We start from the raw sequence: 14,244 nt of genomic DNA, 5'->3' as shown, positions 1-14,244 counted from the left end.
CGATGCTACTACCACTACGATGCTACTACCACCACGATGCTACTACCACTACGATGCTACTACCACTACGATGCTACTACCACTACGATGCTACTACCACTACTATACTACTACCACTACGATGCTACTTCCACTACAATGCTACTTCCACTACAATGCTACTACCACTACTATACTACTACCACTACTACCACTACAACTACGATACTACTACCACTACGATGCTACTACCACTACTACCACTACGATACTACTACCACTACGATGCTAATACCACTACGATACTACTACCACTACGATTCTACTACCACTACGATGCTACTACCACTACGATGCTACTACCACTACGATGCTACTACCACTACTATACTACTACCACTACTATACTACTACCACTACTATACTACTACCACTACTATACTACTACCACTACAATGCTACTACCACTACTATACTACTACCACTACTATACTACTACCACTACTATACTACTACCACTACTATACTACTACCACTACAATGCTACTACCACTACGATGCTACTACCACTACAATGCTACTACCACTACAATGCTACTACCACTACGATGCTACTACGATACTACTACCACTACGATGCTACTACCACTACGATTCTACTACCACTACTATACTACTACCACTACGATACTACTACCACTACGATGCTACTACCACTACTACCACTACGATGCTACTACCACTACGATACTACTACCACTACAATGCTACTACCACTACTATACTACTACCACTACTATACTACTACCACTACGATACTACTACCACTACAATGCTACTACCACTACTATACTACTACCACTACTATACTACTACCACTACGATACTACTACCACTACGATGCTACTACCACTACTATACTACTACCACTACTATACTACTACCACTACAATGCTACTACCACTACTATACTACTACCACTACGATGCTACTACCACTACGATACTACTACCACTACGATGCTACAACCACTACAATACTACTACTACTACGATACCACTACAACTACGATACTACTACCACTACGATGCTACTACCACTACGATTCTACTACCACTACGATACTACTACCACTACGATACTACTACCACTACGATACTACTACCACTACGATGCTACTACCACTACGATGCTACTACCACTACGATGCTACTACCACTACTATACTACTACCACTACGATGCTACTACCACTACTATACTACTACCACTACGATACTACTACCACTACAATGCTACTACCACTACAATGCTACTACGATACTACTACCACTACAATGCTACTACCACTACAATGCTACTACCACTACTATACTACTACCACTACGATGCTACTACCACTACGATGCTACTACGATACTACTACCACTACGATACTACTACCACTACGATTCTACTACCACTACTACCACTACTACCACTACGATGCTACTACCACTACGATGCTACTACCACTACGATGCTACTACCACTACAATGCTACTACCACTACGATGCTACTACCACTACTATACTACTACCACTACGATGCTACTACCACTACAATGCTACTACCACTACAATGCTACTACCACTACGATGCTACTACGATACTACTACCACTACGATACTACTACCACTACGATTCTACTACCACTACGATACTACTACCACTACGATGCTACTACCACTACTACCACTACCACTACGATACTACTACCACTACTACCACTACCACTACGATACTACTACCACTACTACCACTACCACTACGATACTACTACCACTACTACCACTACCACTACGATACTACTACCACTACGATGCTACTACCACTACGATGCTACTACCACTACAATGCTACTACCACTACAATGCTACTACCACTACGATGCTACTACCACTACAATGCTACTACCACTACAATGCTACTACCACTACGATGCTACTACGATACTACTACCACTACGATGCTACTACCACTACGATGCTACTACCACTACGATGCTACTACCACTACGATGCTACTACCACTACGATACTACTACCACTACTATACTACTACCACTACTATACTACTACCACTACGATGCTACTACCACTACGATGCTACTACCACTACGATGCTACTACCACTACTACCACTACGATGCTACTACCACTACGATGCTACTACCACTACGATGCTACTACCACTACTACCACTACCACTACTATACTACTACCACTACGATACTACTACCACTACTACCACTACCACTACTACCACTACGATACTACTACCAGTACGATGCTACTACCACTACGATGCTACTACCACTACTATACTACTACCACTACGATGCTACTACCACTACAACCACTACGATGCTACTACCACTACGATACTACTACCACTACGATGCTACTACCACTACAATGCTACTACCACTACGATGCTACTACCACTACGATGCTACTACCACTACTATACTACTACCACTACGATGCTACTACCACTACAACCACTACGATGCTACTACCACTACGATACTACTACCACTACGATGCTACTACCACTACAATGCTACTACCACTACGATGCTACTACCACTACAATGCTACTACCACTACGATACTACTACCACTACTACCACTACCACTACTACCACTACGATACTACTACCACTACAACCACTACCACTACTACCACTACGATACTACTACCACTACTACCACTACGATACTACTACCACTACGATACTACTACCACTACTATACTACTACCACTACAACCACTACGATGCTACTACCACTACAATGCTACTACCACTACTATACTACTACCACTACAATGCTACTACCACTACAATGCTACTACCACTACAACCACTACGATGCTACTACCACTACAATGCTACTACCACTACTATACTACTACCACTACAATGCTACTACCACTACGATACTACTACCACTACAACCACTACGATGCTACTACCACTACAACCACTACTATACTACTACCACTACGATGCTACTACCACTACTACCACTAAGATACTACTACCACTACTACCACTACGATGCTACTACCACTACGATGCTACTACCACTACGATGCTACTACCACTAAGATGCTACTACCACTACGATGCTACTACCACTACGATGCTACTACCACTACGATAGTACTACCACTACAATGCTACTACCACTACGATGCTACTACCACTACGATACTACTACCACTACGATGCTACTACCACTACGATGCTACTACCACTACGATGCTACTACCACTACTATACTACTACCACTACGATGCTACTACCACTACTACCACTAAGACACTACTACCACTACTACCACTACGATGCTACTACCACTACGATGCTACTACCACTACGATACTACTACCACTACGATGCTACTACCACTAAGATGCTACTACCACTACGATACTACTACCACTACTACCACTACCACTACGATACTACTACCACTACGATGCTACTACCACTACGATGCTACTACCACTACAATGCTACTACCACTACAATGCTACTACCACTACGATGCTACTACCACTACAATGCTACTACCACTACAATGCTACTACCACTACGATGCTACTACGATACTACTACCACTACGATGCTACTACCACTACGATGCTACTACCACTACGATGCTACTACCACTACGATACTACTACCACTACTATACTACTACCACTACTATACTACTACCACTACGATGCTACTACCACTACGATGCTACTACCACTACGATGCTACTACCACTACTACCACTACGATGCTACTACCACTACGATGCTACTACCACTACTACCACTACCACTACTATACTACTACCACTACGATACTACTACCACTACTACCACTACCACTACTACCACTACGATACTACTACCAGTACGATGCTACTACCACTACGATGCTACTACCACTACTATACTACTACCACTACGATGCTACTACCACTACAACCACTACGATGCTACTACCACTACGATACTACTACCACTACGATACTACTACCACTACGATGCTACTACCACTACAATGCTACTACCACTACGATGCTACTACCACTACGATGCTACTACCACTACTATACTACTACCACTACGATGCTACTACCACTACAACCACTACGATGCTACTACCACTACGATACTACTACCACTACGATGCTACTACCACTACAATGCTACTACCACTACGATGCTACTACCACTACAATGCTACTACCACTACGATAATACTACCACTACTACCACTACCACTACTACCACTACGATACTACTACCACTACAACCACTACCACTACTACCACTACGATACTACTACCACTACTACCACTACGATACTACTACCACTACGATACTACTACCACTACTATACTACTACCACTACAACCACTACGATGCTACTACCACTACAATACTACTACCACTACTATACTACTACCACTACAATGCTACTACCACTACAATGCTACTACCACTACAACCACTACGATGCTACTACCACTACAATGCTACTACCACTACTATACTACTACCACTACAATGCTACTACCACTACGATACTACTACCACTACAACCACTACGATGCTACTACCACTACAACCACTACTATACTACTACCACTACGATGCTACTACCACTACTACCACTAAGATACTACTACCACTACTACCACTACGATGCTACTACCACTACGATGCTACTACCACTACGATGCTACTACCACTAAGATGCTACTACCACTACGATGCTACTACCACTACGATGCTACTACCACTACGATAGTACTACCACTACAATGCTTCTACCACTACGATGCTACTACCACTACGATACTACTACCACTACGATGCTACTACCACTACGATGCTACTACCACTACGATGCTACTACCACTACTATACTACTACCACTACGATGCTACTACCACTACTACCACTAAGATACTACTACCACTACTACCACTACGATGCTACTACCACTACGATGCTACTACCACTACGATGCTACTACCACTAAGATGCTACTACCACTACGATACTACTACCACTACGATGCTACTACCACTACGATACTACTACCACTACGATGCTACTACCACTACGATACTACTACCACTACGATGCTACTACCACTACTACCACTACGATACTACTACCACTACGATGCTACTACCACTACGATACTACTACCACTACGATGCTACTACCACTACTATACTACTACCACTACTATACTACTACCACTACTATACTACTACCACTACGATGCTACTACCACTACGATTCTACTACCACTACTACCACTACCACTACGATGCTACTACCACTACTATACTACTACCACTACAATGCTTCTACCACTACGATACTACTACCACTACTATACTACTACCACTACGATGCTACTACCACTACGATTCTACTACCACTACTACCACTACCACTACGATGCTACTACCACTACTATACTACTACCACTACTATACTACTACCACTACTATACTACTACCACTACGATGCTACTACCACTACTACCACTACAATGCTTCTACCACTACGATGCTACTACCACTACTATACTACTACCACTACTATACTACTACCACTACTATACTACTACCACTACGATGCTACTACCACTACTACCACTACAATGCTTCTACCACTACGATACTACTACCACTACTATACTACTACCACTACGATGCTACTACCACTACGATTCTACTACCACTACTACCACTACCACTACGATGCTACTACCACTACTATACTACTACCACTACTATACTACTACCACTACTATACTACTACCACTACGATGCTACTACCACTACTACCACTACGATGCTTCTACCACTACTACCACTACGATGCTTCTACCACTACTACCACTACGATGCTACTACCACTACGATACTACTACCACTACGATACTACTACCACGATAATTCAAGTCATGGGACCAAACATGTCCAAAACATCCGAAAGCATCTAAAATTGATTGTGAAACTCACCAGTCACTTCAAGATGATTTGAACATGATGCTAATATCGGTCCCACTACTTGAATGGGTTGGAAACACTGTCAGCCACTGCCAAGGAAACTGAACCAAAGCATGGACAAACTGTCAAGCCTTTTACATAGACTGCTTACAGGGTGAGGACAAACTGTCAAGCCTTTTACATAGACTGCTTACAGGGTGAGGACAAACTGTCAAGCCTTTTACATAGACTGCTTACAGGGCGAGGACAAACTGTCAAGCCTTTTACATAGACTGCTTACAGGGCGAGGACAAACTGTCAAGCCTTTTACATAGACTGCTTACAGGGCGAGGACAAACTGTCAAGCCTTTTACATAGACTGCTTACAGGGCGAGGACAAACTGTCAAGCCTTTTACATAGACTGCTTACAGGGCGAGGACAAACTGTCAAGCCTTTTACATAGACTGCTTACAGGGCGAGGACAAACTGTCAAGCCTTTTACATAGACTGCTTACAGGGCGAGGACAAACTGTCAAGCCTTTTACATAGACTGCTTACAGGGCGAGGACAAACTGTCAAGCCTTTTACATAGACTGCTTACAGGGCGAGGACAAACTGTCAAGCCTGTTACATAGACTGCTTACAGGGCGAGGACAAACTGTCAAGCCTTTTACATAGACTGCTTACAGGGCGAGGACAAACTGTCAAGCCTTTTACATAGACTGCTTACAGGGTGAGGACAAACTGTCAAGCCTTTTACATAGACTGCTTACAGGGTGAGGACAAACTGTCAAGCCTTTTACATAGACTGCTTACAGGGCGAGGACAAACTGTCAAGCCTTTTACATAGACTGCTTACAGGGCGAGGACAAACTGTCAAGCCTTTTACATAGACTGCTTACAGGGCGAGGACAAACTGTCAAGCCTTTTACATAGACTGCTTACAGGGCGAGGACAAACTGTCAAGCCTTTTACATAGACTGCTTACAGGGCGAGGACAAACTGTCAAGCCTTTTAAATAGACTGCTTACAGGGCGAGGACAAACTGTCAAGCCTTTTACATAGACTGCTTACAGGGCGAGGACAAACTGTCAAGCCTTTTACATAGACTGCTTACAGGGCGAGGACAAACTGTCAAGCCTTTTACATAGACTGCTTACAGGGCGAGGACAAACTGTCAAGCCTTTTACATAGACTGCTTACAGGGCGAGGACAAACTGTCAAGCCTTTTACATAGACTGCTTACAGGGTGAGGACAAACTGTCAAGCCTTTTACATAGACTGCTTACAGGGTGAGGACAAACTGTCAAGCCTTTTACATAGACTGCTTACAGGGTGAGGACAAACTGTCAAGCCTTTTACATAGACTGCTTACAGGGTGAGGACAAACTGTCAAGCCTTTTACATAGACTGCTTACAGGGCGAGGACAAACTGTCAAGCCTTTTACATAGACTGCTTACAGGGCGAGGACAAACTGTCAAGCCTTTTACATAGACTGCTTACAGGGCGAGGACAAACTGTCAAGCCTTTTACATAGACTGCTTACAGGGCGAGGACAAACTGTCAAGCCTTTTACAAAGACTGCTTACAGGGCGAGGACAAACTGTCAAGCCTTTTACATAGACTGCTTACAGGGCGAGGACAAACTGTCAAGCCTTTTACATAGACTGCTTACAGGGCGAGGACAAACTGTCAAGCCTTTTACATAGACTGCTTACAGGGTGAGGACAAACTGTCAAGCCTTTTACATAGACTGCTTACAGGGCGAGGACAAACTGTCAAGCCTTTTACATAGACTGCTTACAGGGCGAGGACAAACTGTCAAGCCTTTTACATAGACTGCTTACAGGGCGAGGACAAACTGTCAAGCCTTTTACATAGACTGCTTACAGGGTGAGGACAAACTGTCAAGCCTTTTACATAGACTGCTTACAGGGCGAGGACAAACTGTCAAGCCTTTTACATAGACTGCTTACAGGGCGAGGACAAACTGTCAAGCCTTTTACATAGACTGCTTACAGGGCGAGGACAAACTGTCAAGCCTTTTACATAGACTGCTTACAGGGCGAGGACAAACTGTCAAGCCTTTTACATAGACTGCTTACAGGGTGAGGACAAACTGTCAAGCCTTTTACATAGACTGCTTACAGGGCGAGGACAAACTGTCAAGCCTTTTACATAGACTGCTTACAGGGTGAGGACAAACTGTCAAGCCTTTTACATAGACTGCTTACAGGGCGAGGACAAACTGTCAAGCCTTTTACATAGACTGCTTACAGGGCGAGGACAAACTGTCAAGCCTTTTACATAGACTGCTTACAGGGCGAGGACAAACTGTCACGCCTTTTACATAGACTGCTTACAGGGCGAGGACAAACTGTCAAGCCTTTTACATAGACTGCTTACAGGGCGAGGACAAACTGTCAAGCCTTTTACATAGACTGCTTACAGGGTGAGGACAAACTGTCAAGCCTTTTACATAGACTGCTTACAGGGCGAGGACAAACTGTCAAGCCTTTTACATAGACTGCTTACAGGGCGAGGACAAACTGTCAAGCCTTTTACATAGACTGCTTACAGGGTGAGGACAAACTGTCAAGCCTTTTACATAGACTGCTTACAGGGCGAGGACAAACTGTCAAGCCTTTTACATAGACTGCTTACAGGGCGAGGACAAACTGTCAAGCCTTTTACATAGACTGCTTACAGGGTGAGGACAAACTGTCAAGCCTTTTACATAGACTGCTTACAGGGTGAGGACAAACTGTCAAGCCTTTTACATAGACTGCTTACAGGGCGAGGACAAACTGTCAAGCCTTTTACATAGACTGCTTACAGGGTGCGGACAAACTGTCAAGCCTTTTACATAGACTGCTTACAGGGTGAGGACAAACTGTCAAGCCTTTTACATAGACTGCTTACAGGGTGAGGACAAACTGTCAAGCCTTTTACATAGACTGCTTACAGGGTGAGGACAAACTGTCAAGCCTTTTACATAGACTGCTTACAGGGCGAGGACAAACTGTCAAGCCTTTTACATAGACTGCTTACAGGGCGAGGACAAACTGTCAAGCCTTTTACATAGACTGCTTACAGGGCGAGGACAAACTGTCAAGCCTTTTACATAGACTGCTTACAGGGCGAGGACAAACTGTCAAGCCTTTTACATAGACTGCTTACAGGGCGAGGACAAACTGTCAAGCCTTTTACATAGACTGCTTACAGGGCGAGGACAAACTGTCACGCCTTTTACATAGACTGCTTACAGGGCGAGGACAAACTGTCAAGCCTTTTACATAGACTGCTTACAGGGCGAGGACAAACTGTCAAGCCTTTTACATAGACTGCTTACAGGGTGAGGACAAACTGTCAAGCCTTTTACATAGACTGCTTACAGGGCGAGGACAAACTGTCAAGCCTTTTACATAGACTGCTTACAGGGTGAGGACAAACTGTCAAGCCTTTTACATAGACTGCTTACAGGGTGAGGACAAACTGTCAAGCCTTTTACATAGACTGCTTACAGGGTGAGGACAAACTGTCAAGCCTTTTACATAGACTGCTTACAGGGTGAGGACAAACTGTCAAGCCTTTTACATAGACTGCTTACAGGGCGAGGACAAACTGTCAAGCCTTTTACATAGACTGCTTACAGGGCGAGGACAAACTGTCAAGCCTTTTACATAGACTGCTTACAGGGCGAGGACAAACTGTCAAGCCTTTTACATAGACTGCTTACAGGGCGAGGACAAACTGTCAAGCCTTTTACATAGACTGCTTACAGGGCGAGGACAAACTGTCAAGCCTTTTACATAGACTGCTTACAGGGCGAGGACAAACTGTCAAGCCTTTTACATAGACTGCTTACAGGGCGAGGACAAACTGTCAAGCCTTTTACATAGACTGCTTACAGGGTGAGGACAAACTGTCAAGCCTTTTACATAGACTGCTTACAGGGCGAGGACAAACTGTCAAGCCTTTTACATAGACTGCTTACAGGGCGAGGACAAACTGTCAAGCCTTTTACATAGACTGCTTACAGGGCGAGGACAAACTGTCAAGCCTTTTACATAGACTGCTTACAGGGCGAAGACAAACTGTCAAGCCTTTTACATAGACTGCTTACAGGGTGAGGACAAACTGTCAAGCCTTTTACATAGACTGCTTACAGGGCGAGGACAAACTGTCAAGCCTTTTACATAGACTGCTTACAGGGTGAGGACAAACTGTCAAGCCTTTTACATAGACTGCTTACAGGGCGAGGACAAACTGTCAAGCCTTTTACATAGACTGCTTACAGGGCGAGGACAAACTGTCAAGCCTTTTACATAGACTGCTTACAGGGCGAGGACAAACTGTCACGCCTTTTACATAGACTGCTTACAGGGCGAGGACAAACTGTCAAGCCTTTTACATAGACTGCTTACAGGGCGAGGACAAACTGTCAAGCCTTTTACATAGACTGCTTACAGGGTGAGGACAAACTGTCAAGCCTTTTACATAGACTGCTTACAGGGCGAGGACAAACTGTCAAGCCTTTTACATAGACTGCTTACAGGGTGCGGACAAACTGTCAAGCCTTTTACATAGACTGCTTACAGGGCGAGGACAAACTGTCAAGCCTTTTACATAGACTGCTTACAGGGTGAGGACAAACTGTCAAGCCTTTTACATAGACTGCTTACAGGGCGAGGACAAACTGTCAAGCCTTTTACATAGACTGCTTACAGGGTGAGGACAAACTGTCAAGCCTTTTACATAGACTGCTTACAGGGCGAGGACAAACTGTCAAGCCTTTTACATAGACTGCTTACAGGGTGAGGACAAACTGTCAAGCCTTTTACATAGACTGCTTACAGGGTGAGGACAAACTGTCAAGCCTTTTACATAGACTGCTTACAGGGCGAGGACAAACTGTCAAGCCTTTTACATAGACTGCTTACAGGGTGAGGACAAACTGTCAAGCCTTTTATATAGACTGCTTACAGGGTGAGGACAAACTGTCAAGCCTTTTACATAGACTGCTTACAGGGTGAGGACAAACTGTCAAGCCTTTTACATAGACTGCTTACAGGGCGAGGACAAACTGTCAAGCCTTTTACATAGACTGCTTACAGGGTGCGGACAAACTGTCAAGCCTTTTACATAGACTGCTTACAGGGTGAGGACAAACTGTCAAGCCTTTTACATAGACTGCTTACAGGGTGAGGACAAACTGTCAAGCCTTTTACATAGACTGCTTACAGGGTGAGGACAAACTGTCAAGCCTTTTACATAGACTGCTTACAGGGCGAGGACAAACTGTCAAGCCTTTTACATAGACTGCTTACAGGGCGAGGACAAACTGTCAAGCCTTTTACATAGACTGCTTACAGGGCGAGGACAAACTGTCAAGCCTTTTACATAGACTGCTTACAGGGCGAGGACAAACTGTCAAGCCTTTTACATAGACTGCTTACAGGGCGAGGACAAACTGTCAAGCCTTTTACATAGACTGCTTACAGGGCGAGGACAAACTGTCAAGCCTTTTACATAGACTGCTTACAGGGCGAGGACAAACTGTCAAGCCTTTTACATAGACTGCTTACAGGGTGAGGACAAACTGTCAAGCCTTTTACATAGACTGCTTACAGGGCGAGGACAAACTGTCAAGCCTTTTACATAGACTGCTTACAGGGCGAGGACAAACTGTCAAGCCTTTTACATAGACTGCTTACAGGGCGAGGACAAACTGTCAAGCCTTTTACATAGACTGCTTACAGGGCGAAGACAAACTGTCAAGCCTTTTACATAGACTGCTTACAGGGTGAGGACAAACTGTCAAGCCTTTTACATAGACTGCTTACAGGGCGAGGACAAACTGTCAAGCCTTTTACATAGACTGCTTACAGGGCGAGGACAAACTGTCAAGCCTTTTACATAGACTGCTTACAGGGCGAGGACAAACTGTCAAGCCTTTTACATAGACTGCTTACAGGGCGAGGACAAACTGTCAAGCCTTTTACATAGACTGCTTACAGGGCGAGGACAAACTGTCACGCCTTTTACATAGACTGCTTACAGGGCGAGGACAAACTGTCAAGCCTTTTACATAGACTGCTTACAGGGCGAGGACAAACTGTCAAGCCTTTTACATAGACTGCTTACAGGGTGAGGACAAACTGTCAAGCCTTTTACATAGACTGCTTACAGGGCGAGGACAAACTGTCAAGCCTTTTACATAGACTGCTTACAGGGTGAGGACAAACTGTCAAGCCTTTTACATAGACTGCTTACAGGGTGAGGACAAACTGTCAAGCCTTTTACATAGACTGCTTACAGGGTGAGGACAAACTGTCAAGCCTTTTACATAGACTGCTTACAGGGCGAGGACAAACTGTCAAGCCTTTTACATAGACTGCTTACAGGGTGAGGACAAACTGTCAAGCCTTTTACATAGACTGCTTACAGGGTGAGGACAAACTGTCAAGCCTTTTACATAGACTGCTTACAGGGCGAGGACAAACTGTCAAGCCTTTTACATAGACTGCTTACAGGGCGAGGACAAACTGTCAAGCCTTTTACATAGACTGCTTACAGGGTGAGGACAAACTGTCAAGCCTTTTACATAGACTGCTTACAGGGTGAGGACAAACTGTCAAGCCTTTTACATAGACTGCTTACAGGGTGAGGACAAACTGTCAAGCCTTTTACATAGACTGCTTACAGGGCGAGGACAAACTGTCAAGCCTTTTACATAGACTGCTTACAGGGTGAGGACAAACTGTCAAGCCTTTTACATAGACTGCTTACAGGGTGAGGACAAACTGTCAAGCCTTTTACATAGACTGCTTACAGGGCGAGGACAAACTGTCAAGCCTTTTACATAGACTGCTTACAGGGTGAGGACAAACTGTCAAGCCTTTTACATAGACTGCTTACAGGGTGAGGACAAACTGTCAAGCCTTTTACATAGACTGCTTACAGGGTGAGGACAAACTGTCAAGCCTTTTACATAGACTGCTTACAGGGCGAGGACAAACTGTCAAGCCTTTTACATAGACTGCTTACAGGGTGCGGACAAACTGTCAAGCCTTTTACATAGACTGCTTACAGGGTGAGGACAAACTGTCAAGCCTTTTACATAGACTGCTTACAGGGTGAGGACAAACTGTCAAGCCTTTTACATAGACTGCTTACAGGGTGAGGACAAACTGTCAAGCCTTTTACATAGACTGCTTACAGGGTGAGGACAAACTGTCAAGCCTTTTACATAGACTGCTTACAGGGTGAGGACAAACTGTCAAGCCTTTTACATAGACTGCTTACAGGGTGAGGACAAACTGTCAAGCCTTTTACATAGACTGCTTACAGGGTGAGGACAAACTGTCAAGCCTTTTACATAGACTGCTTACAGGGTGAGGACAAACTGTCAAGCCTTTTACATAGACTGCTTACAGGGCGAGGACAAACTGTCAAGCCTTTTACATAGACTGCTTACAGGGTGAGGACAAACTGTCAAGCCTTTTACATAGACTGCTTACAGGGTGAGGACAAACTGTCAAGCCTTTTACATAGACTGCTTACAGGGCGAGGACAAACTGTCAAGCCTTTTACATAGACTGCTTACAGGGCGAGGACAAACTGTCAAGCCTTTTACATAGACTGCTTACAGGGTGAGGACAAACTGTCAAGCCTTTTACATAGACTGCTTACAGGGTGAGGACAAACTGTCAAGCCTTTTACATAGACTGCTTACAGGGCGAGGACAAACTGTCAAGCCTTTTACATAGACTGCTTACAGGGTGAGGACAAACTGTCAAGCCTTTTACATAGACTGCTTACAGGGTGAGGACAAACTGTCAAGCCTTTTACATAGACTGCTTACAGGGTGAGGACAAACTGTCAAGCCTTTTACATAGACTGCTTACAGGGCGAGGACAAACTGTCAAGCCTTTTACATAGACTGCTTACAGGGTGCGGACAAACTGTCAAGCCTTTTACATAGACTGCTTACAGGGTGAGGACAAACTGTCAAGCCTTTTACATAGACTGCTTACAGGGTGAGGACAAACTGTCAAGCCTTTTACATAGACTGCTTACAGGGTGAGGACAAACTGTCAAGCCTTTTACATAGACTGCTTACAGGGTGAGGACAAACTGTCAAGCCTTTTACATAGACTGCTTACAGGGTGAGGACAAACTGTCAAGCCTTTTACATAGAC

At 44.3% G+C, this 14,244-nt stretch overlaps 1 protein-coding gene across 1 annotated transcript in view; it reads right to left on the bottom strand.

Moving 5' to 3' along the window:
* LOC129821558 (rootletin-like) overlaps positions 1-14,244 on the bottom strand; it is a 98,976-nt gene that overhangs the window by 25,115 nt on the left and 59,617 nt on the right. The window lies entirely within an intron of this gene.

Source organism: Salvelinus fontinalis, chromosome 23 (assembly GCF_029448725.1).
Source record: "Salvelinus fontinalis isolate EN_2023a chromosome 23, ASM2944872v1, whole genome shotgun sequence".
Classification (NCBI taxonomy): Eukaryota; Metazoa; Chordata; class Actinopteri; order Salmoniformes; family Salmonidae; genus Salvelinus; species Salvelinus fontinalis.
Note: the sequence above shows the minus strand (reverse complement) of the source record. Positions and strands in the feature narration are given on the sequence as shown.